The sequence below is a fragment of the Danio rerio genome, chromosome 19 (genome assembly GCF_049306965.1).
Source record: "Danio rerio strain Tuebingen ecotype United States chromosome 19, GRCz12tu, whole genome shotgun sequence".
NCBI classification, from domain to species: Eukaryota; Metazoa; Chordata; class Actinopteri; order Cypriniformes; family Danionidae; genus Danio; species Danio rerio.
Window position 1 is genome coordinate 4,000,289 of NC_133194.1, and position 27,292 is coordinate 4,027,580.

Here is a 27,292-nt window from a genome sequence, read left to right on the forward strand (position 1 = left end):
AATAATTATTATTATAAAAAATGCATAAATAAATTACATTTTGTAAAAACAATTAGTATTACTAAATAATTAATTATTTTATTAATAATAGTAACAATAACAATAATAAATAATAATAACAATAAATTTGATTAATTAATAACATTTAGCAAAAAGAACACAATAAGTATTAATTGTTTTAATAATAATATTAATAATAATAATAATAATAATATCAATAATAATAATTATTATTATTATTTTAAATTTGATAAATTAATAGCATTTTTTTAAATAATTAAAATTTCATAATTAAAAACTACAACAACAACAACAGTAATAAATTGTTATTACTATATAAAATTAAATACTTAAAAAAATGTATGTAAAAAGCAGCAAAGTATACTAAAACCAACTTGATGTAAACAGCCAAACAGCATCATAATCAATCTCTGAAATGTCTTTAAAAACTCAAAGTGTATTATTTTCACCATGCTTTAATAATGCTTTTGTGTCATTCTGCTGTCTGACAGCCTCACCTTTTCTGTTTTCGACTTCAAAGCGATTCCTCCAGAGCTTTTCTTAACACTGCAGTTGTTCTGTGGTAAAGAAAGATAAAGGCAAAACTCAAAAGTGTATTCAGAAAAGTTCAAACACAACATGCTTTACTCGCTGCGGGTTCACATTCAGGACTCTCCTGAGGCTCTTTAACAGGCCACTGATGTGGGACTTTAAAGCTGCAACTGCGTTTGACCTGCTGGCTAATCAGTTGTAGGATCATTCCAGATGAATTTGGTTGCAGTTCAGACACCTGTGAAAGACCTGCCTGAACCTGCCGGAGAAATTAAACACATCCCTGGAGCTGCGGAAACCAAAGCCTCGCAACTTTCAGTCTGATTTTCACAGATTACTCCTTTACACTTGAATCTGTTCTGACTCTGGGACTTTCTCATCTGACATCAGGGAACGTATCAAATCACACACTTACGGAAAGCATGCTTTATTACATCCCGTTTCTCCAACAGGAACTTGTACTTATTAAAAGTATAAGCAAAAAAAAAAAAAAAGGTTTTGAGCACTTTGCAATTTAAAACTGTTGTTTATTCAGATGTTAACTGCTAAAAGCATGTACATTCTGCATTTATTTGATCATAGTCCGAGGTCATGGTGCTCCACCGGAAAAAGGTGGTTTGCCATCCTCATGTTGGAGGAAAGTCCTTACCCCAGGTGGAGGAGTTCAAGTATCTTGGGGTTTTGTTCACGAGTGAGGGAAGGATGGAACATGAGATTAACAGGCGGATCGGTGCAACGGCAGCAGTAATGCGGTCAAATACCGGTCCGTTGTGGTGAAGAAGGAGCTGAGCCGAAAGGCAAAGCTCTTGATTTACCGGTCAAACTATGTTTCTACTCTCACCTGTGGTCATGAGATTTGGGTCATGACCGAAAGGACAAGATCTCGAATACAAGTGGCCGAAATGAGTTTCCTTCGCAGGGTTGCAGGGCACACACTTATAGATAGGATAAGGAGCTCTGACACCTGGGAGGAGCTTGGAGTAGAGTGGCGGCTCCTTCACATTGAGAGAAGTCAGCTGAGGTGGCTCAGGTATCTGTTTCGGATGCCTCCTGCGGACGCCTACCTAGGGAGGTGTTCCAGGCATGTTCCACTGGGAGGAGGCCTCGGGGAAGACCCAGGACACGCTGGAGGGACTCTTGGCTGGCCTGGAAACACCTCGGGAACCCCGGAGGAGCTGGAGGAAGTGTCTGAGGAGAGGGAAGTCTGGGGTTCTCTCTTAAGACTGCTGCACCAGCGACCCAGCCCCGGAAAAGCAGATTAGAATGAATGAATGAGAACTAAAAAAAACACCAATATTGGTAAATGTTATTACAGTTTTTTATTTAAGAAAATAACAGTTGTTTTTGTAAAATGACAATAAATTGAAAATGTGATTTAGTCATGTTTCAGTTCAAAATGTAGCAATTTTCAGTGTCGTGAGCATTTAAATAAATAAAAAATGGTACTGGTATTAATATTGTTGTAATAATGTTGATCTTTGTAATAACTTGTACTGTATATTCAGTATTAAAAGTATAAGCAAAAAAGGTTTTGAGCACTTCAAAAGGCTGTATTTAATTGATCAGAAATAAAAACAGATATTGTTAAATAATAAACAAGTACCTTAACCAAAAACAAAAATTTAAAAAGCTAAATTGAATAAAAAATAATAATATTAAACCTTTAAAATGCTAAAAAAAAAAAGAAAAATCTAAAACTTTAAAAATATATATTTTTTATAAATAAAACAATTTTTACATTTTTAAATATTTTTAAAATAAAAATGCAGTAAAATATTGTATAATCGTACGATTTGTCTTTTATATTGTTTTTATTTTTATTTGATCAGAAATATAAAAAAAACCCTATTTTCTATAATATTGGAATTTTAAATAACAGTTTACTATTTGAATGAGCCATTTAGTCATGTGGTGCAATTCTGAATTTAGCAGTTTTCAGTGTCATTTGAACAGTAAATAAATAAAAAATCATATTAAAATGTTGTAATAATGTTGATTTTTTGTAATAACTTTTATTTGAAATAGTAACCATTTGTAACATAGTAAATATTTTTGTCATTTTTGAACAACAACAAATAAATAAATAAATAAATAAATAAATAAACAAATAACAATAAACAGAAACCCTAACCCAAAACAAAAGTTCTAGAGTAATAATAATAATAATAATAATAATAATAATAAACCTCAAAAATAAAAAAATCCCTACTAAATTTTTAAAACCTAAAAACATATTGTAAAAAAATAATAAATAAATATATTTTCAAAAAGTAAAGCATCAAAAATGAATAAAAAAAGTAATAATGAAAAACTATCACAAAAGTGAGTCATTAATTCATTCGTTTTTTTTCTGCTTAATCCCTTTATTAATCAGGGGTTGCCACAGCGGAATGAAGCGTCAACTTATCCAGCATATGTTTTACTCCACGGAAGCCCTTCCAGCTGCAACCCATCATGGGGAAACATCCACACGCACCCATTCACACACACACTACGACCAATTTAGTTCATCCAATTCCCCTATAGTGCATGTGTTTCGACTGTGGGGGAAAGCGTAGCACCCGTAGGAAACCAACGGCAACACAGGAAGAACATGCAAACTCCACACAGAAATGCCAACTGACTCAGCCGAGCTTTAATTACAGTTTGCTGGTATGGATGCTTATAATTATGCAGATCATAAGGACAAGCGACTTTAGCGTCTTTGTGAGCAACAGCGATCTGTCCATTTGACAAAGTCTCTGTGACATCAAACAGAGCTGCTGTCAATCAAAAGCAGAAAAACCAATGATCTCCAATGCGCCTCAGGCAACCTGGAGTTAAAAAGAGGCCGTTTTTCTAACGCTTCCAGGAATATCGGCATTAATTACAATGACACACGGCGTTTGAGCAAGGCCGATCATATTCCTGTCAGAGCGTGAAGGTGTAAGCCTGAGGGTTCGAGTTTTCAGAGGGAAAAATTCCCCTCGTTCAATCACACATGACTCAGTAGGGATGATGCTGAAGACATGCAGCGCGCGTTTTCATCACAACTATGGCGGATTTCAGAGGTTTTGCCAACTTATCCTGCATTACGTTGTTGATATAAAAGGTAAGAAATGATCTCCGTGTGAAGTAAATCTTAAAAACCAGGTATTAACGATCAAAGCTCATGAGGGACGTCCTGCGTTTGATGTGTTTGCTTACTAGGGCCCTATAATTACTGAATCATGTCATTAAAATGGAATTTACTATATATACAGTTGAAGTCACAATGATTCGCCCTCCTGTGAATTTTTTTTCTTTCTTCTTCAAATATATGCCAAATGATGTTTACTAGTGCAAGGAAATTTTCGCAGTATTTCCTATATATTCTTTTCTTCTGGAATAAGTTTTATTGGTTTTATTTCGCCTAGAATAAAAGCAGTTTTGATTTTTTTTTTAAATAACATTTTAAGGTCAATATTATTAGCCCTTTTAAGCTATATTTGTCTTTTTCAAATCTTCTACAGAAAAGACCACTGTTATACAAGGACATGCTTAATTACCCTATTTTTAAGCTTTTAAATGTCACTTTAAGCTGAATACTAGTATCTTGAAAAATATGTAGTCAAATATTATGTGCTTTTATCATGGCAAAGATAAAAAAATCAGGTATAGGAAATTTATTAAATAATATTAAAACTATCATGTTTAGAAATGGGTTGAAACAAAAATTTATCTCCACTGATTCAACTCTGAATTTTGCAGTTTTCAGTGATAATTTAAATAATGTTCTTATTATTAATAATGTTGATCTTTGTAATCATTATTTGTAATATTATAAATATTTTAAATTTCATATTAGAACAACAAAAAATGAATGAATGAATGAATGAATAAATAAATAAATAAATAACACTAGATTTTTATAAACAAAACAAGCACCCTACCCCAAATGTAAATGTAATAAGATAAATAAATAAACCTTTAAAATTGAAAAAGACAATTGTAAACAAAATTTCTTAAACCTAAAAAATGAAAATAGAAATAAAAATGAATAAAAAAAATTTAAAGTGTACAAAATATACAAAAAAATAAGTTTATATAAGAACAACAACAATGAATAATAAATAAATAAATAATAAAATAAATAAATAAATAAACAACAATTAAAATAATAAACAGAACAAGTACCCTAACCCAAAACTAAAGTTATGTTTAGAAATAAACTAAAGTTATGTTTAGGAAAAAAAAAAAAGTCAATTTGTTCAACTGTAGAGTTGAATTTTCAACATTAAAAGTGGACAGAGCCGAGATGAACATCCCATAATGCAATTTACAACTGTAAATAAACAGAAAACACTTGCACACTTGCAAATCACAACACACTGCCGAAACTGATCATTAACAGATATTTTTTACAGTGTAGCTCTCGTTTTTCTGTCTTCTCTGAACCAGGTTGACAGCCCTCCATGTCTCTACTTTTCCAAACTGCAGACATGACTATCACAAGTTGGAGCTGGATATTAAAGATCAAACCGTAAGTATGAGCAGTATCAGTGATGCTTGGCTTCCCAAACACAGAGCGTGTCCTCCAGATGGAGGTGCGGAGGAGATCTCACAGGAGCGACACGCCTGAGCGAAACACCGTCAGCTCACCTTCTTCTCATCTCAGCCCAGATCAAGAAGGAACAATCACACAGGCAGCTTTCAAAGGCAAGGCTCATCTGATTCTGTTTACTAGAGGGTGAAATTGGGGAGTATTCATTGCACACAAGAAGAACAGAACCTGTTGGGCTTCAGAATACGGACAGATGTCTTTACTGAATCACACACCAGCAGGTCAGATAAGGTGTGTTCATACATGGTAGATTTGTTTTTTCTCTGTTATCAGACTATGTTTAAATAAGGTTGAATGCTGTCATCTGAATGCTGGTGGGCTCATTGGGAATATGTGTCTAGACGGACATTTTTGGGAAACCGAAAATATGGAGAAGGGTATAAACCAAGCGGCAACCTCGTGAAGCAAATAAGGAAGTAACTGAAACTGCAATTAATCGAAATTCCACTAGGCCTGTCTCCACATAGAGCAAATATCTATTGAGGCCACTATTAAAATGGCCAACTTTACAGCAGAAAGAAAGGTGTTTACAGCCTGGTACAAAGAACGATTTTGGTTCATATAGCTAATATTACCCTTCATGACAACTGTGAGGGAGTGAATTTTTTATAACTCATCCGTTTCCTTTATATTAGGTTTTAATAGGTCTGCATAATTAAGGGCGTGGCCACGTGAGTGACAGCTAGGTCTCGCTGGTCGCCATCACGTCACCTCAGCTCCGGCTGATTAGCTGCTGAACTCGGCATACACATCGTATTTTTATGTTGTTTTATGTGACTTTACACAGTCAGTTGCCTTTTGGAAATATTTCTTACAATTATCAGATGACATGGGATGCTGTGTGCACTTAATTGTGCTCAGAAACCATTCACGTGGCCTCCGTTTCCCAGGTGAGTGAAATTATATACTTATATGCCATCTCTATAAATATATTTTTGTTTTATTTAAGATCAATTATCATTTTTTGTAGACCTTTAAAGCACTCCAGAATCTGACAGATTGATTAGTTGTAAGCTCTAGAACAGTCATCTGAAATGTTGTCATTAGGGATGGGAAGATTAACCGATATGTATCGATATGTATCGAGATGCATCGGTTTTTTCAAGATACAACTTATATTTTTAATATAGAATGTATTTTTTATTTATTATAAGTGTTGTCAACCTGTTTTTGGCGCATTATTTAATCAACCTACATAAAGTATGCATTAGCAACGGACTTGCAGATGTGTACACTTACACTACAACTCAGTGTATCAGGTGTGCGGATGAAGCTAGTGGAGCGCCCTCAGAAAGCGCGAGAAGCAAAACAAACATTTTAGTCCCCACTGAGTTTTAAATCTAAAGTATGGCAACATTATGGATTCTGCAAAAAGGATGGACGACTTGACAGGACAGATGCAATTTGCAAAACGTGCCGCGCATCTGTAAAATACACGGGCAGTACGACTAATCTGATATCTCACTTGAAGCGGCGCCTCGGTGTTGTTGTGGAAGCATCTTCCAGTGTTCCTGCATCCCGGCTTCCTGCTCTGCTTCATCTGTAGCTACCAGCTCCAAAAGTGGTGAGAAAAGCATTGAAAGTTTTCTCCATGCGCAACAGTTCTGCTCGCTCTACGCCAATAACGAATGCTATTGCATTGTTCATCTGCAAAGATATTCAGCCTAGTGTCACGGAGAACGAAGGTTTTAAACATCTCCTCCTGTTAATTTCTATTTAATTATATTTTTATTAGCCTGTTGTTTACAGTGACAGTGATGTTTCAAAGCAGCATAACACTGCTAGTTCACCACCTTAAGTTTTGAATATTCAGTGGCACAATATATCTTTGTAAAACTTGTTTTCATAGTTGAAAAGTTATATCACAATTCTTGTTGTGCAATGGTAAACCTTTATGTTGAAAGAGTGCAAATATATACATTTATAATATATATTGCACTTATACATTCTGTTTATCTTGAAAATACTTTAATAATATGTGCTATATGTTCTAAAATGCCCCTCTACTGTAAACTGACACTCTGGCTCTGAGAGAAAAGCCAGTTTGTAAAAAAAGTCTTGGTTTTACTTGGTTAATAAATAATCAAACTCATTCAATGGCACAGCATCCTTTCTTACATCATCTCATAAACTTGATCTAATAAGTTAGTGCTGAATTATCGCATTGTATTGTGATATGGGTGTGAATCGTATCGTGTTGCATCGCAATGTCACAAATGTATCGCTAATATATCGGATCGTATTCTTTGTATCGAGATGCGTATCGGATCGGCATTATAGCTTAGATGCCCAACCCTAGTTGTCATACAATGTTATGCTGGTTTTCATAAGTCGCCTTACATTTACTAACACAGACTATACCTAAAGTGTTTGGGAGTAATTCGTATTTTCCTCCTTTAGAAAACATCATCAAGAACAATGTTTAGTGGCTTAATGTGTTACAGCAGTGTTTTTAAAAGTCTAAACACTTTATTGATATAGTGTACAACCAAGCACATGTGGTCAAAACACAAACGAGTTGCAGATAAGGACGGATTAAGCATTTCTCCCAGAGAAAAGCCAGTCTAAGCAAAATGCTACCAGGCGTCTGAAGCTCCGCTCACTCTCTGCCTCCTTGCCCTTATTTGGTAACCCCAGGGCCGGTGCGGTGAGGTTCGAACAAAATGGCGATGGTTTGCCATGCCTACTGGAAACTCATTTTGGGTTCTTCAGAAACCTATGGGTGGCGTCACGGATACTACGTCTATATCTTTTACAGTTTATGGTATAAATCAGGGGTCACTAATCTCGATCCAGGAGGGCTGGTGTCCCTGCAGAGTTTAGCTCTTACTTGCCTCAACTCACCTGCCTGGGTGTTTCAAGTATACCCAGTAAGACCTTGATTAGCTTGTTCAGGTGTGTTTGATTAGGGTTGGAGCCTAAATCTGCAGGACACCTCTGTTGCCCTCCAGTAACAAGTTTGGTGACCCCTGGTATAAATGGAGGCCAGAGTCAGAACCAAATAGGCTGGTCAACTCCAGGTGGGTGGGATCTGCACTCCAAGTGCACTAGAGCTATACAAACCTCTTGGAGTTTTCATTTATTTATTGTCTTCTGCATTACAGAGTCCAATCTATTGGGTTTCATGAATGCCAACACCAGGAGTGCCCAAACTCTATCCTGGAGAGCCGGTGTCCTGCATATTTTAATCCCAACCCCAATTAAACACACCTGAACCAGCTAATCAAGCTCTTTTTGGGTATAGAAACTTCCAGGCAGGTGTCTTGAAGGAAGTTGGAGCTAAACTATGCAGGACACCGGCCCTCCAGGACTGAGTTTGGACATTCCTGGCTTACACCTACTCCAAACCTAAACCCAACCTCACAGTAACTGGTTGTGCTTTAGTAATGTACACCTACACCAACCCTAAACCTAACCTACTTGTGGCTTAAGTCACCCCCACTTGAAGGTCTCTGGACTGCAGAGATACCAACTTGCAAATATGTGCCTCGGCATATGTTTGCCTGCGGTTTAAGGTTAGGGTTAAGTTTGCGTAAAACAAACACCATGTGGCAGTATTATTCTGCCAACTATTGTTCCTGAAACATTTACAGGGACACGTTATTGATGGATAAAGGATTGTTTTTGTGATTATTTGGAGATTATCAGCTCACAGATGAAAATCCAATATCTATAGCATGTTAAACATTCTAGTACTCAAGTCAACTTCGTGGGATCAGATGTGATGACGAGCTGCAGCCAATGATTGAGCAAGTCATGAGCTGAATAGCCATTCAGGAGCTCAACAGAAATGTCTGTGATTGGCCAAAATGGTCATTGATACACTCCCTTGCTGACATAAGAGTGATTAAGTGATTGATGGAAGTTTTGTATGTGAAAAAAAATAGAAATATTTCCTTTTACTTTTGGATACAAGTTGAAGAATTTGCTAAATCATAGCAATTTTTTAAATAAAATATGAAAACAATATTTTTAGAGTCGGGGTTGTTCCTGATGTTGTCGTGTTGTTTAGTAGGTTCTGTTAAAAATAATCTATGTTAAAAAGTGTAAACACTGTCTTAATGTTTCTCCATCAGAGCCATGTGTTTCACGTGTATCATGAGATCACACTGAGGATCTGCTGAAATCTAGAAAACCACCAATGGGTTGACCCACAAATAAGGCAGTGAAACTTTACACAAGTAAAATGTCAGAGTCATGCAAAAACACTCCAGAAATCTGTCTTTTTGCTTTTGAGAAACACAACAGCTTTGATTTAATTGATCCCAATATGTAATGTAGATTCTGTTTTCATGATTCAAGTACCTTATTTGTTTAGGAAAAAAATAAAATAAAATGGATTTCATTTACAGCTGTTGACATAAAGAAAGAGTACAGAGCTGTAACATTACTGTGGAACTATTTGGTGATTTATTTAATGATTTATTTGAGTTCATATTGAGATCTCTGACCTTCTATTACAGCTATCTGTGAGCAACGATTGAGGTTGTTGAGATCTCTTCTGAAAAAAGTAAGACATATTAAATAACTCACTGATATTTAACAAGTCTTTTCATTTATATGAGCGCACCTAAAGTAAAACAAGTAAATACTAAATAATATTATTATAATTAATGCATTTATTATAATATAATATAATAATAAATAAACATATTTAAATATATTTTATTCTATTAATATAATATAATAATAATAATAATAATAATAAATGCATTTTAATATATTAGATTTTATTTATTAATACTATAATAAAATATAATATAATATAATACAAAACAATAATAATTAAACATTATTTATTATATAAAATTTAAATTAATAATATATAATATAATAATAAATAAACACATTTTTATATATTAGATTTTATTTATTAATAATATAATATAATATAATATAATATAATATAATTTAATATAATATAATATAATATAATATAATATAATATAATATAATTAATTAAAAAATAACTTTTTTAATACATTATATTTTATTAATAATATAATATAATAATAAATAAACATATTTTTATATTCAATTTTATTGATTAATAATTAAAATATAATATAATAATAAATAAACAAATTTTATTATATCAGATTTTATTTATTAATAATATAATATAATATAATATAATATAATATAATATAATATAATATAATATAATATAATATAATTTCAGTGTAGATAGATTTTTATTTTATGCATATAAACAAACAAATATATACACTCATTCAGGTATCACATGGTGTGCAGAAAGTGTTTTGTGTGTATTTGTGGTCATTACTAGTCTGATTAAAGACATGAGTTCAATGTTAAACACCTTGTGGTTCTGTCATCAGGATTATGTCATGAATGTTGTGGGTTTGACCCAACATCATGCTTTACTTGTGATCTTTAATAGAACGATTTCCGGCAGAATTTCCAGCGTAGTGCATATTCCTCACATCTGTCTAAAAAGAAATAAATAAAATAGACCACAAAGAAATGACTCTCACACTGAGATCACTGATGACAGAATGATGAGCTCATGATGAGTCACGATCCCTTTGGTCACACTTTTTCATGGCTTTCTGTTTTGCACTGTACTACATCACAGCTGGACTGAATAAACACATTCATTCAGTACTGAGAAGACATGACCATTTAAAGGGCCAGTTCATCCAAAGCTAAAAAATTAAACTGAACTGAATTGTCTTAAAAGAGGACCGATTATGAGCCTTTTTACAAGATGTAAAATAAGTCTCTGATGTCCCTAGAGATGTGTGCGTGAGGTTTCAGCTCAAAATACCACACAGATAATGTTTTATAACTCTTTGAAACTGCTCCTTTTAGACTTTGATCCTAATTGTACCGTTTTGGTGGCTGTCGCTTTAAAAAGGGCGGAGCTACAAATGCCTGTGTGTCAGCATAGTGGCAGATACAAAACAGAACTGACATTATATATATATATATACATTAACAATTGTCTGTTATTTTACAGTACAGTTGTTTAATTTAACGGACGTTATTTTACGGTAAATTTCTCTAATTTAATGGCTGCTATTTTACGGTAAATTTCTGTAATTTAACGGCTGCTATTTTACGGTAAATTTCTGTAATTAAACAGCTGCTATTTTACAGTAAATTTCTGTAATTAAACAGCTGCTATTTTACAGTGAATTTCTGTAATTTAATGGCTGCTATTTTACAGTAAATTTCTGTAATGTAATGACTGCTATTTTACGGTAAATTTCTGTAATTTAACGGCTGCTATTTTACGGTAAATTTCTGTAATTTAACAGCTGCTATTTTACAGTAAATTTCTGTAATTTAATGGCTGCTATTTTACAGTAAATTTCTGTAATGTAATGACTGCTATTTTACGGTAAATTTCTGTAATTTAACGGCTGCTATTTTACAGTAAATTTCTGTAATGTAATGACTGCTATTTTACAAGAAAATTTCTGTAATTTAACGGCTGCTATTTTACAGTAAATGTCTGTAATTTAACGGCTGCTATTTTACAGTAAATTTCTGTAATTTAACGGCTGCTATTTTACAGTAAATTTCTGTAATTTAATAGCTGCTAATTTACAGTAAATTTCTGTAATGTAATGACTGCTATTTTACAGTAAATTTCTGTAATGTAATGACTGCTATTTTACAGTAAATTTCTGTAATTTAACGGCTGCTATTTTACAGTAAATTTCTGTAAATTAACCGCTGCTATTTTACAGTAAATTTCTGTAATTTAATAGCTGCTAATTTACAGTAAATTTCTGTAATGTAATGACTGCTATTTTACAGTAAATTTCTGTAATGTAATGACTGCTATTTTACAGTAAATTTCTGTAATTTAATGGCTGCTATTTTACAGTAAATTTATGTAATTTAATAGCTGCTAATTTACAGTAAATTTCTGTAATTTAACAGCAGCTATTGTACGGTAAATTTCTGTGATTTAACGACTGCTATTGTACAGTAAATTTCTGTAATTTAACAGCTGCTATTTTACGGTAAATTTCTGTAATTTAATGGCTGTTATTTTACAGTAAACTTCTGTAATTTAACAGCTGCTATTTTACGGTAAATTTCTGTAATTTAATGGCTGTTATTTTACAGTAAACTGTAATTTAACAGCTGCGAGTTTACGGTAAATTTCTGTAATTTAATGACTATTATTTTACTGTAAATTTCTGTAATTTAAATGGCCGTTATTTTACTTTTTTCAGGCACCCCAGCTGCCGGAAAAAAAACATAAAATAGCTAAAAAAAAATTTACAGTGTAGGTCACTTAGGCAAGTTAGAGTAATCAGGAAAGTCATTGTATAATGATGGTTTGTTCTGTAGACTATCGAAAACAAACATGGGGCTAATAATTTTTACCTTAATTTTTTTTTTTTCATTTATCCAAAACTGTTTTTATTCTAGCCGGGAAAAAAAAAACTTTCTTCAGCAGAAAAAAAAAAATTAAATACTGTGAAAAATTCCTTGCTTTGTTAAACATCTTCTGGGAAATAATTTTAAAAGAAAGAAAAACTCACAAAAGGGTAAATAGTTTTGACTTCGACTGTATATACACACACTGTACTGTAGTTAAATGTTAATATTTACATAAATATACATTATTTTTTATTTAGAATATGACAGTCTGTGCTTTGTCAATGAACATTGTTTCCTTGCTAAAAATGCACTAGAAAAAACACTCAAGTACATGCTCGTCCGCTGAATCATAAAGCTCAAACCCGGAGCCTGTCAGACGGTGTGAAAAGCCGTAACGCACTTCCGCTGTCCATAAACAAGGTCAGTGGGGATTTATCAATGTCTGGATCTTCTTATCAGGCCGTGTCTCTCACCCCTGCTGGGCTTTAGGACTGCAGGACTTCTACACACAACTCTCCTAAAACACACCATCACCAGACTAATGCTTCAGTCGGACAGATTCCTATCACTGCAAGACAAACCCAAACACCTCCTACAAATGAACAAACTATCAGATATCTTGAGTCATGGTATTTGAGTGACTCTGCTTTTCTAGATCACTGTACAGTATGTTTGACTTCCATCATGATGACACGCTGAGTGAATGCATTAAATGTGTGTTAAACTCAGCTAACAAACACACACACACACACACACCTGTGAAAACACTTCATAGTCTTCTTCACAAAGACTAAACTAACTCTATCTTATCTGATATGGAGCTCAGCTAAGGGGATTTTAGTGAATAACAAGCACAGTTTCAGTCTGCTCCTTATATACGGCTTCAGATGACATATTTTATGGACTTTGTGGTTTTGATGTTTTTGTGTTTCCACAATAAGCCCAAATTACATAGAAAGCAGGCACTAAAAATAATGACTTTATTGAATGACTCACTGCAGGGTTGCTTAAACTGGATTGCAAGTTGTTTGAGTTTAGGAGTCTGAATCAGTGTTGCTTTACTGAATAACTTAAAATTCATTCATTCATTTATTTTCTTGTCGGCTTAGTCCCTTTATTAATCCGGGGTCGCCACAGCGGAATGAACCGCAAACTTATCCAGCACGTTTTTTTACACAGCGGACACCTTTCCAGCTGCAACCCATCTCTGGGAAACATCCACACACACTCATACACTACGGACAATTTAGCCTACCCAATTCCCCTGTACCGCATGTCTTTGGACTGTGGGGGAAACCAGAGCACCCGTTGGAAACCCATGCAAAGGCAGGGAGAACATGCAAACTCCACACAGAAACACCGACTGAGCCAAGGCTCGAACCAGCGACCTTCTTGCTGCGAGGCGACAGCACTACCTACTGTGCCATTGCTTTGCTAACTTAAAATTATTAATGTAAATATTTATTGATTGATAACGGAGTATGATATAGTAAAACTGAGCTAATAAAATAAATGCACACTGTAACAAATATCTGTTAATGATGAGTTTCCAAATTTTGTCTTTCACAATTTTCTGCTTCTTTATGGTTGTGAGTTGCATTATGTGATGTTGATCTCTGCTCTGTCGACTTCTGATGTTGAAAAATTTTAACTCTACAGTTTAACAAAGTGACTTTTATTGACATTTTAGTAATTAGAAATAATATAATGCGTAATATAGAGAGATAAGTGTGTGAAATGACAGAAAATGCACTGGCAGTTTATTATAAGATTTTTGTAGCGCAATATACAACACCAACACAGAAAATATAGCACTTTAAACTATTAAAAATGTCAATAAAAGTCACTTTGTCTAACTTTTCAAGGGTAAAAATTGTTGGAAGAAAGATTTAGGTCCCAAAATGCACTTTAAAAGCATAAACATGTGAAAAAAATAAAAAATAAAAACATGAATCACAAAATAGGGAAAACTCCTAATTTACGGATTTTTTTTTACAGTCTACCTTTAAAGTTGTCAAGATAAAATGTATCATTTTTATTTACTGTTTAAATGAATATTAAAACAACTAAAACTAAATCTAATATTTAACTTTAAAACAATAATTAGACATATTTTGAAATGCTAAGAATCATAAAAACTCAAAACCAAATCATAAAATGAAAAGCTAAACTGAAAACCTTAACAAAAACCAACCCAGGCTCATTCTTAAAACGTTCTGATATGTATATTTCTGGAGAGCGCCAAACACGTCTCAGGAGGTATTTTGTTCAGCAGTTTTTGTTTTCGCGAATCCACCAGAGGCCGCTGTGTATGCTTTTTCAGATCTCGAATTTCTCTCGTGAGTGCCAGTTGTGCCTGCTGTTCTCGAGAAAATCCAACAGAGGCCACTCTCAACTGATTAACTGACAAATACCCCCCACCCTCCTCTATCCCTAAACCCAACCAATAGTGTTTTAAAAAGCACAGATTGACCAGCACCCACCCACATCCCATGACCCAACCGATAGTGTTTTTAAAAGCAATCCACAAAAAGAAAGCCCTTGTCTGATTTTGACCACATCTTCAGATTGAACCACATTCTCACCCTGTTATTTACTTGTTATTTCATTTTTAGGTTTTGAATTACCAGCTTTCTGGAACCGTTCTTCACCAGACTCAAACTCCATAGTTGTGGTCAACGACTCTCTGCATCTCAAGTCCACTGACGTACATGGTGAGCTACTGAGTAACATCAGGAAAGCCATCCACTTGGAGGTAAACGGTCAGCTGGTAAGCACGACAAGGAACAGTGTCATACCACCCCCTAGTGTTCGTTTTAAAAGACGCACCTCTGGCTATATAATTCGCGATCTTCACAAATGTATACAGGGCTACATTTTCAGAATAAACCTATGCTGCCAAAAACTAACACTACAGTTTCAGAATGATCCAAAAATGGTCAAAAAACTGCATCATTTCAGATGTTTTTTGATTCCGCTGCTGGAATCAGCTTCCAGAAATGATCAGATGTGCTCCAACATTAGACATGTTTAAATCAAGACTGAAAACACATCTGTTTAGCTGTGCCTTTACTGAATGAGCACTGTGCTGCGTCCGACAGATCACACAGATGTTTTTCTCTTCTTCATTCTGTCACATTTTACCTGTTTTAATGTTTCTTTTTTACTCATTTTTTTGTTTTTATTTTTATTTTACTTGTTTCTTGTATTCTTGTTTATGTAAAGCACGTTGAATTGCCACTGTGTATGAAATGTGCTATATAAATAAACTTGCCTTGCCTTGCCTTGCCTTAAAACATTACAACACTCACCTTAAAACTCTTAACATTTGTAGTTGAATTACTGCGGTTTTGACTTGAAGATAAACAACATGCCAATGCAAAATGTGCCAAAACAAGCTGAAATAAAACATATAAATGTAACTGAAGACAAAATTATTCGCCCCCCTGTGATTTTTTTTTCTTTCTTTGTTTCAAATATTTCTCAAATGATTTTTAATAGAGCAAGAAATTTTTCACAGTATTCCTACAATATTTTTTCTTCTGGAGAAAGTCTTTAATTTGTTTTATTTCAGCTAGAATAAAACTAGTTTTAATTTTTTTAAATCTATTTTAAGCTCAATATTATTAGCCACCTCAAGCAATATTTGTTTCGATAGTCTACAGCAGGGGTTCCCAAACTTTTCAGCTCGCGACCCCCAAAATAACAATGCCAGTGACTCGCGACCCCCAATATCCTCTGAGGTGGTTATAAATACAGAAACCTTGCATGCAATAGCGCACACGCACACCAATAAACCAAAGTCTATTCTTCATTTTATTATTTTTTTAAATGTATGTTGGTGCTGTAAATGTGCCAGAAAGTTTAACCTGGTCTTATAAAATCAATCTGCTGCATCTGACACTATTACTGAGTCTTTAATATAATGTAATTACCTGAGGGGTCGCAATCCAATAGAACTAGTAACTATAAGCTTATAAAGTTACTATTTACAGTAGTGTATATACCGACCCCCACTTTGAGAACCACTGGTCTACAGAACAAACCATCATTATATAAAAACTTGCCTAATTACCCTAACTTGCCTAATTAAGCCTTTAAATGTCACTTTAAGCTGTATAGAAGTGTCTTGAAATGTATCTAGTCAAATATTATTTACTGTCATCATGGTAAAGATAAAACAAATCAGTTATTAGAGATGAGTTATTAAAACAATTACGATTAGAAATGTGTTGACAAAAATCTCTCCGTTAAACTATACACAGGGGGGATAATAAGTCAGACTTCATCTGTATATATTTAAATCTGTATTTGACTTCAGTTCATTAACATGTTAACAAATTTGTATTGTAAAGAACATAGCATAAACATTGTATCTACATTCTGCAACTCTGTTTAATAAATGTGGCTGCATGGATAAACTATAAGCCATCAAACAGCCACAGCCTGTTGAAACCGTCATTACTGGATATAAAGCTCAGTCGGCTCTGAGCTCGTATCATTTTCAGGTCTGTTTGTTTATTAGCTCAGACACACCTGGATACTGTACACAAAGCTTCTATTCATTCCCTGAACACAGAGATGCTGCATGCCCTCTTCGCTTACAATACAATGGGACAAAGAAAAGCATAGTTTTTTTGTTGTTGTTGTTGAGATGGCAGCTCAGGATGAAAGGTATCTACGATATTGTTATTGTGTGTACATTTAGGTGGAACAGTGGCTCAGTGGTTAGCACTGTCGCCTCACAGCAAGAGGGTCGATGGTTTGAGTCCTAGCTGGGGCAGTAGGCATTTCTGTAAGAAGTTTGTATGTTCAAGTTGGCTGGAAGGGCATCCGCTGTGTAAAACATATGCTGGAATAGTTGGCGGTTCATTCCCCTGTGGCAACCCCTGATAAATAAGGGAAATTATTAAATGAATGTCTACATTTTTTCATATATAATAACACATATGTCTGGTGTCTGGTGCAAATGAGCAAACTGGTGTCTGGGAAAGAGCTGGAGATAAAAGAGTGTGTTTTCTACAGGTGGTTTGTCAAACCCACTCACTTGTGTGAGGCACACTCTGAAACGCATAATGTAAAGTCTGATAAGAACATTTAAAAACAAATTCATTAACGTCATTGTTTTATGTATGGATTATTTTTGCACATTTTTCTAACTTTGAATTACTCCCCTCTATAACATTTTTTTGGCTGATTTAGGTGGTTCCTACACAAAAAAAAATTATTTGGGTGAAATATGGACAAACCCAATAGTTGGGCCTTTTTTATCAAATAAAATGTAAATAAATATACTTTATAGGTTATATTTATATGAAAATATATTTTAAGGTTGAAGCAATTCAACATTTTTTTGAAGTGTAAAGTATTATTGTTAGCTTGTCATTGTCTAAGTGCCAAAAAAGTAATAAAAATAAATAAATAAATAAAGAAAGAAATTGAAATATTAAAAAAAATTAACAATTTTTTCAAAAAAAAAAATCTCTTCAGAAATAAATAAATAAAAATAATAAAAAAATTAAATAAAGAAAAACAAACAAATAAACAAATAAATTTAATACAGCTGATTGGATCATTTATTCATTCATTAATTTCCGCCTTCTGGAGAAAACCTACACAAACACAGGGAGAACATGCAAACTCCACACAGAAATGCCAACTGACCCAGCCAAGAATCGAACCAGCAACCTTCTTGCTGTGAGGTGTCAGCGCTACTCACCGCGCCACCCCAACAAATCAAATAGTTGGGCTTTTTTCATCGAACAAAAATTTTAAGTAAATATACTTTATGTTCTATTGATATTTTATGTAAAAATATACTTTAGGGTTGAGATAATTAAGCATTTTTTTTCAAAGTGTGAAGTGTTACTGTTATTTACATCTTTTTCCAATGGAATTTAGTGCAAAAAACAAACAAACAAACATATAAATTAATTAATTAAATTAAAATATACAATATTAATTAAATTTCAAAATTTGCAGATTTTTTAACAATAACTTAAATCGAGCAGGTCTAAAAAAATATATTTAAATCAAAATATTTTAATTTAATTAAAATTAAGTTTTTTTGAAGTTTCTCAAAATAAATGAATAAATAAAAATATTAAAGAAAATTAATCAAAGAACAACAAACAAACAAACAAAAAACAAACAAGCAAATTAATTGATTAAATTGAAATATAAAAAAATCTATTAAATAAAAAAATCGAGCAGGTATAAAAATTTTTATTTTAAAAATATATTTTAATTTAATTAACATTAGGTTCTTTTGAAATGTCTTTTAATCAATAAGAGAAAAATAATAAAGAAAATCAATTAAAGAAAAACAAACAAACAAACCAATAAATAAATACATTTAATGCATCTGGTTGGATCATATATAATAACTGCAAATCTTTCTTGAGCATCAAATAACATTTAAATGATTTCTAAAGGAAAAACTACAAATTCAGCTTCCCCAAAAAAGAAATAAATACATTTCAGGACATTTAAACAGATTTTGAATCAAAATAACAACTTAAATATTTATGTTTTAACTGCAAAATAATGCAGCAACACAAAAAAAAATTCATAGGATTACTACATTTTTTTAAGTTAGCTGGTTCCAAACAATTTATAGGGGCTGAATTTAAAAAAACAATTAAATTTAGTAATATGTTCAACTTCATTTGTTTGTTTAAATCCAGCCCCTATAAATTGTTTGCAAACCCTTACCGTAATAAAATGTACATTTAATTAATCCTTTTTTTAGTGTATGTAGTGTGCATGAGCATAAAAACATCAAGAACAATTACAAATACAGACCCCAAACTTGGAACAATTCATAAAAATCAATAATGCTTCAGTCAGAATCTCCTTCTTGTTTGTGAGTGTGTCTGTGTGTTTGTGTGTTTGTGCCAGAGCTCATTATAAACAAAGGTCATTTGCTTTTTCAACATTTGGTCTGCAGCTAATGTAACAATCCATCTGTGCCACATGCTAAATGTCCCGGTAAACACAATTATTCCACGGCTGAGAAAAACAAGGCAGAGTCTGGGCTCTCACACTGACGTCAGCCGCTAGAAAAAGAGCTCCAGGATCTGCATGACTGCAAATGACAGACTGCAGCAAAGCAAGCCTCTGGAAATGAAGCTCCTTTGTGGCAGAGCTGGCCATGATGGATGAGGGCAGGACTGTTTCTTCTGCTTTGTGCTGCAGAAGCGAGAGACACAAATGAAACCTGCAGCGAGGCGTCCAGCATTGAGGTGCACAGAGATGTTTTTTCTTCTCACAACTGCATTTTTATTTTTTATTTTTCTCTCAGAATTTTGAACCATTTTAAAACAATTACATCATGTATTTTACAGTTTAGACTTCATTTCTCCAATTTTTAGATGTACAGTTTTTATCACTTTTTTGACTTTATTCTACAAATTTTAGATTTACTGTAACAGAATTGTTACTTTTTTCAGAATTCTCACTTTTACGCCTCAATTTTGACTTTTCTCTCAGAGTTCAGATTTTGTATTTTATTTTATTATATTTTATTTATTATTTTTTTACATTTATTTTACATCTCAACATTTTTTTCTCCAAAATAAAATTTTGATTATTTACTTTTATATATATATATATATATATATATATATATATATATATATATATATATATATATATATATATATATATATATATATATATATATATACTTTATATTTATTTATACAATTTTACCATTTTTTATATTTCAATTTTGACTTTTTTCTCCAACTTTTAAAAATTTACTGTATTTATTACAATTTAGACTTTTTTCCTTCTAGTTTTTAGGCTTACTGTATTAGAATTCTTACTTTACATCTCAATTCTGACTTGTTTCTCAGAATTCTGTGTTACATTTTACAGATTTTAATCATCAATTTATTTTAAATCTCAAATTTTCTTCAAATTTTAGGTTTATCAGAATTTTGACTTTTGAATTTTGAAATTCTCACTTTACATCTCAGTTTAGATTTTTCTTTCTGAATTCTGAGTTTACATGTTGGATTTTTTAGCATTGTATGTTTTTTTTTTTTTTTTTTACATGTAACAATTTTCACTTATTTCTCCAGGATTTTACTGTATCACACCTTTTACTCTTTCAGAATTTTCACTTTACATCTCTTTTTTGACTTTTCTCTCAAATTTACAATGTTTTAGCATTTAATTGTTTTATTTTACAACCTAAACATTTCTTTTCATCTTTTCCCCCTCAAACGTTTAATATACAATATTTATCACAATTAAGACTTTTTCTCTCCACAATTTAGATTTACCAGAATTTTTACCTTTTCAGAATCCTCACTTTAAATCTCAGTTTTGACTTTTTAGTTTATTAGTTGAGTTTACATTTTACAATTCATACATTCATTCATTTTCTTTTCGGCTTAGTCCCTTTATTAATCTGGGGTCGCCACAGCGGAATGAACCGCCAACTTATTCAGCAAATGTTTTACGCAGCGGATGCCCTTCCAGCTGCAACCCATCTCTGGGAAACATCCATACACAGTCATTCATATTCACACACTATGGACAATTTAGCCTACCCAATTTATCTGTAATTTATGTCTTTGGACTGTGGGGGAACATGAACACAGGGAGAACATGCAAACTCCACAACAGAAAAACCAACTGACCCAGCCGAGGTCTTGCTGTGAGGCGACAGCACTACCTCCTGTGCTACTGCGTCGCAACATTTTACAATTTTTTTACCATAAATTATTTTACATTTCACAATTCTGACTTTATTTCTCCAAATTTTTAATTTACAGTATATCACAATTTTGACTTTTTATTTTGCCATTTATATGTTGCAATTTTTACTTTTTCTCTCTGAATGTCACTATTCTTACCATTTTTAGAATTTTTAATTTAATTTTAATAATTAATCTTACAATTTAGATTTTCTTTTCTCCAAATTTAGCCATTACTTTATCACAATTTTTACTTTTTTTCAGAATTCTCACTAAGCAGCTATACATCTCAAAATTTTCACTTATTTCAGTATTGTTTCTGTTACAATTCTGACTTTTTCCTCTCAAAATTCAGAATTTTAGAAATTATTACTTTACATCTAACAATTTTTTTTCTCTACTTCTATTTCTTTTCTAAGCTTCTCTGTACTTCTGTTATTTCTTCTCCTTTGTGTGTCAAATCAGACTGGTTCAGTTCAGAGGTGCACAGACGCATGTAATGATGGAGCCGTGATTTATCTGATATAGACGTACTGTCACTGTCTCTGTCTGATGGCAGCGCTCTTTATAGTAGTCTGTACATTTGGACTGATTTCTTTTAACAAGACTGTGCTGCTGTTTCATTTCGGTTGCAGATTCCGAATGACTTTCTGCTAATCTACTGTGTATAGTGCTTCTATAGTTTATTTAAGTTTATTTAAGATTTAAGTATTATTAAATCAATCAATCAATAGATAAATAATGACTTGATACGATTGTCAAAACAGGCAATTTACATATTGACATTAAAGACACAGTAGGTGAGTATGGAGTAAAAGCTTTGTCATGAAAATAAATTTTAAAAACTAATTAAAAAGGACACAACTGTCACAATTCAGGTTTTTTTCCATCAAAATTTCCTATTCCTGATTTTTCTTTTCTAAATTTTGAGTTTACATGTACCGATTTAGACTTTTTTAAAGACTTTTAACATCTCACAATATTTACTTTTCTCAAAATTGCACGTTCCTTTTGCAAATTTAAGCTTGTTTTTGCTTTTTTTTTACGGTTTACTTATCGCATGTCTGACATTTTTGTCAGAATTTTACATCATTATGTTCTTGATCTTTATTTCGTGCTATTTTTTGTTTATATTCCAGGAAAAAAGTGTGAGATCAGCTCAAAAATGATTTTAGCTGCTATTTCAAAGTACTTATTTTAAATGAACTGAATCAACACAATTATTGAGGATTTTTGGGACAAATAAATTGTTTTATGTTCAATCTATTTAAATTAGTAAAACAACAATAAAGTTAACGTATTTGATCCGTGCTGGGACAACATGAAATAATTAAGTGGAACCCAGCTTTTTTACCAACACTAGCTCATTCTGAAGCGTAGTCCCGTGGTCATTTCTGGAGACTGCGAATTTTGTAGCCGGAGGTACGTATGTCTGCATTTAATTTTTTTAAGCGAACGCTACAGGGCGGTATGATGCCGTTCCTTTTCGCGCTTACCGGCTGACCACTTACCTCTATGTGGAGGGCTTTCTTGTCACAATCAGTTTGTCCAGTTAGGTCGTCGTGTACATCGGCAGACTTGAGATGCAGAGAGGTGTTGATGATGACGAAGACGATCGGGTTTGAGTCCAGGGAAGAGCAGTTCCAGGTAAAACAAAATCCAAACAATAAAATGAACAAGTTCATAACAGGGTGAGAATGTGGTGAAAACGTAGTAAAAATCAGACGAGGGCTTTTCTTTTTCTGGACAGCTTTTGTAAACCGTCATTTGAGTTTAGGGGAAGTAAGCGGGCGGGATGGTCAATCTGTAAAATTAGTTGGGTTTAGGGAAGGAAGAGGGTGGGTCAGTTGATTGGCCAGTTGCCCAGTCAATCATTCAGTCAGTCGATAGCGGCCTCTGGTGGGTTTACGCGAGAACAGTGGGGGCGAAAGGCACTCGAGAGACAAATTTAAGATACGAAAAAACGCACTCAGTGGCCTCTCGTGGATTCGCGTAAACAAAAACTGCAAAAATACAGACCTTCCAGGACGTATTTAATGGTCTCCAGAAATGTCTACAGGACTACGTTGTCAGAATGCGCCTGGGTTGTTTTTTACAGTGCATGTACTGGCAAGAAAACTGTTTAAAGCTGGCTATTTAAATCTTAATGTTTATTTCTTGCTAATTATTTTTGTTTCTTGATCATTTCTTGATCTTTGCTATCTTTGTTACTTGTTATTTTAGATTTTATTTCCAGTTTATATTTTTATTTCAGAAGAAAAATCTTTGAGATTAAAACTGCCATCTGTGAGAAAACAAAATATTTCAGAGCAACTTTTTATAGCCGGCTGTTCAATTTTAAATCTCAAAAAGAGTGAAAATGATTATAGCCAGTGGTTCTTCAGTATCAAATGAGCTGGAAAACAGAGATTTCTCTCACCTCTGCATCCAGCTCTGCTTTAAATAACCTCAGCTGTCCAGCAGGAGGGCTTCAGGGGTCTGGAGTCACGCTTCTGTCTGATGTTCTTCCTCTGTTTGTCCTTGTTGTGTTCGATTGCATCCTGAGGAAGAAGAACAAGAAGCACAGAGCATTTACTGAATACTGTAGACAGACTAAGATGCAGAGATTAAATGGATAGTTCACCCAAAAAATATATTTCTACAAAATGCCAGGTTATTTCAACCCATTTCTGGATGTAATAGGGACTAAACCAAGTGCTGGGTTTAATTTTTTAATAAATTAATAGGATCAAATCTAACACAATGTTTTGGTTTGCACATATTTGACCAAATTTGGGTTTGGGTTCGGGAGTGTGGCATCATTTACTCTCCTTTCACTTGTTCCAGACTTTTTTCTTTTGTTGAACACAAAGGAAGATATTTTAAAGAATGCTAAAAACCTGTTGACTACCCTTGTGTCTGATTATCCTACTATGGAAGTCAATGGTTGCAGTAGCTTTCTTCAAAAAAGCTTTTTTTTAAATGTGTGTGTTCAACAAAAGAGCATAGAATCAGCAAGAGGCGACATTCTAGTGCAATTTGGTAATTGAAAACCCAAATAGAACAACAGCATATTATTCATTCATTCATTTTCTTGTCGGCTTAGTCCCTTTATTAAGCCGGGGTCGCCACAGCGGAATGAACCGCCAACTTATCCAGCTAGTTTTTACGCAGCGGATGCCCTTCCAGCTGCAACCCATCTCTGGGAAACATCCACACACACATTCACACACACACACACACACACTCATACACTACGGACAATTTAGCTTACCCAATTCTCGCCCAACAGCATATTATAAGTCTTTGAAATAAACAATTAAAAGTGCTGATGATTGTGATAGTAAGTGTTGTATTGTTGTCTATCAGATCATATCTCAGCTTTAATGTGCTTTTTAAATAAATAAATAAAAAACAAAGAGGGCGAGGCAGTGGCACAGTAGGTAGTGCTGTCGCCTCACAGCAAGAAGGTCGCTGGTTTGAACCTCGGCTCAGTTGGCGTTTCTGTGGAGTTTGTATGTTCTCCCTGCGTTTGCGTGGGTTTCCTCCGGGTGCTCTGGTTTCCCCCACAGTCCAAAGACATGCGGTACAGGTGAATTGGGTAGGCTAAATTGTCCGTAATGTATGAGTGTGTGTGTGAATGTGTGTGTGGATGTTTCCCAGAGATGGGTTGCGGCTGGAAGGGCATCCAGTGCGTAAAAACTTGCTGGATAAGTTGGCGGTTCATTCCGCTGTGGCGACCCCAGATTAATAAAGGGACTAAGCCGACAAGAAAATGAATGAATGAATGAAAAAAACAAAGCAGCTGCTTGCCATCGCAACAGCAATAAGATCCAATGGACAGCAGATCACTTTCACTCCAAAATGGCCGAATCTGGGGCTGTTGCTGGGCGCTGCTGTTGCAATGGAACGTTCTCATAAGAAAAGAATCTCATAAAAGTTTAAGACCGCTTGAGGGTGAGTAAATAGTGAGTAAATTGTCATTTGAAGGTGAAATAACCTTTTAGTGTATAACTAATGCTTCATGTGATCTACACTGCCTGACAAAAGTCTTGTCGTCAATCCCAGTTGTAAGAGCGACTTCTAGTTTATCGTTTGGAATTCTGAAGACTCATCTGTTGAGCTGCATCCCAATCATCACAGATACCGCAGAAGACCTACTGAAACTTGCATGAACCCAAGATTCTCACAGATCTCAATCAAGTTTGGTTAGGGAAAAATCATGGTTTGGGGTTACATTCAGTATGGGGTCGTGCGAGAGATCTGCAGAGTGGATGGCAACATCAAAAGCCTGAGGTATCAAGACATTTGTGCTGGACATTACATTACAAATTACAGGAGAGGGCAAATTCTCCAGCAGGAGAGCGCTCCTCATACTTCAGCCTCCACATCAAAGCTCCTGAAAGCAAAGAAGGTGCTCCAGGATTGGCCAGCCCGATCACAAGACATGAACATTATTGAGCATGTCTGGGATAAGATGAAGGAGGAGGCATTGAAGATGAATCCAAAGACTCTGGGAGTCCTGCTTTTTTTGCCATTCCAGATGACTTTATTAATCAGTGATTTGAGTCATGTCAGAGATGTATGGATGCAGTCCTCCAAGCTCATGATGGAGTCAGACACAATATTCATTCTGTCTCCACTGCAGCAGGACTTTATATTCTATACTGGACATTATTTCTGTTAAGTGCCAAGACTTCTGTCTAAGCAAAGTCAGACCTTACTGTCCTAATTAAATCATAAAAAATCAAGACATGATCATATTTTATTGTGGTAAAACAAGCGTAATTTAGAGGCCTTTGCCTTTCATATAAGCCACTTCAGATACCAAAATGATCAACTAGAAGTCAAGTTATCAGCAGAAAGGTTAAACTTCAGCAGTGTGGCACTTTCCTCGCTGGCGTCTCAACTGAGCAATGACTCAGCCAGAGAAATATGAAGGCTTTCAGCTGTCCGCCACACTCAACCATGCCTCATTCTTGGGCTTTCATTGTATATTTAGTCATCCTAGAGTGTTTGAAAGTGACTTTTTGCCATGTCAGTTTGGATTGAGCTTCAACGATGGCCATCTATTCCCTTCAGACAAACATTTCAAGTCAAATTATACTTCTTCTCGATGGGAAAGGAACTCAAAGAACTATTTATGGCCTTTTTTTTTATGAGCCATCGTTGGATGTAGTTGCTCCGGAACAATCCGTGCGGTGAGGAAGAGGCCGTCCAATGAGTCGTTCTCATCTGGATTTGGACTGTTTGGGTCTAACCAAAACCCTTTCAAGTGGGCTTCGAACTCTGCCAGAAGACCAAATGTGCCGCTTTCAAACGTTTGGAGAACATAAACACGTCTAAAATGAATCTAAACCCTCACGACACTGATTTGGCTTTATGTGTCTGTGAACTTGATGAGGTATTGTTTTACAGCTTGATCGATGAACTTCACCTGACAGAGATGGATGAGGCGGTGGTTTTATTGGTTTCTCAAATGAACATTCATTCATTCGTTTTCCTTCGGCTTAGTCCCTTTATTCATCAGGGGGCACCACAGCGGAATGAACCGCCACCTTATTCAGCATATGTTTTACACAGCGGATGCCCTTCCAGCTGCAGCCCAGTACTGGGAAACATCCATACACACTAATTCACACCCATACACTATGCCCAATTTAGTTTATTCAGTTCACCTGTACTGCAAGTGTTTGGTCTGGAAACCGGAGCACCCGAAGAAAACCAACGCAAACACCGGGAGAACATCCACACTGAAACGCCAAATGACCCAGCCAAGACTTAAACAAGCGACATTCTTGCTGTAAGGCAACCACTCAGCCACTGTGCTGCCCCTAAAATGAACAAAATATTATTAAAGAAGCCAAAAGAGGAGTAAACAATGCTTTAACATTACTTGTTAATCAGAAACACTCGTTAAGAGCAATGATTGCACCACACAATAATGAGGGCACACACCAATATAGACATTCAAATTTACCATGACAGATGTTTACATCAAAGGCAGAAGAAATTGTTTGTCAAAACGTGACGATAAATGATATATTTAAATATGATAATAAATATAAATTAAAAACAGGATGTATAAAATTGTATACAAATGTCA

General features: G+C 34.3%; 1 long non-coding RNA gene across 2 annotated transcripts in view; it reads right to left on the reverse strand.

Annotated features, from left to right (window-relative positions):
- Window positions 1–489: 489 nt before the first annotated feature.
- The window catches only part of LOC137488460 (uncharacterized), a 70,296-nt gene continuing 43,493 nt past the window's right edge, over window positions 490–27,292 (reverse strand). Inside the window, exons 2-3 of one of the 2 annotated variants that reach the window (XR_011007497.2) lie at window positions 23,627–23,747; window positions 490–578 (exon numbers count right to left, since the gene is read on the reverse strand). This is a non-coding gene — a long non-coding RNA (uncharacterized lncRNA). Of the gene's footprint in view, window positions 579–18,841; window positions 19,691–23,626; window positions 23,748–27,292 lie in introns of those variants that run through there. The other variant, XR_012394858.1, reaches the window with a different exon arrangement.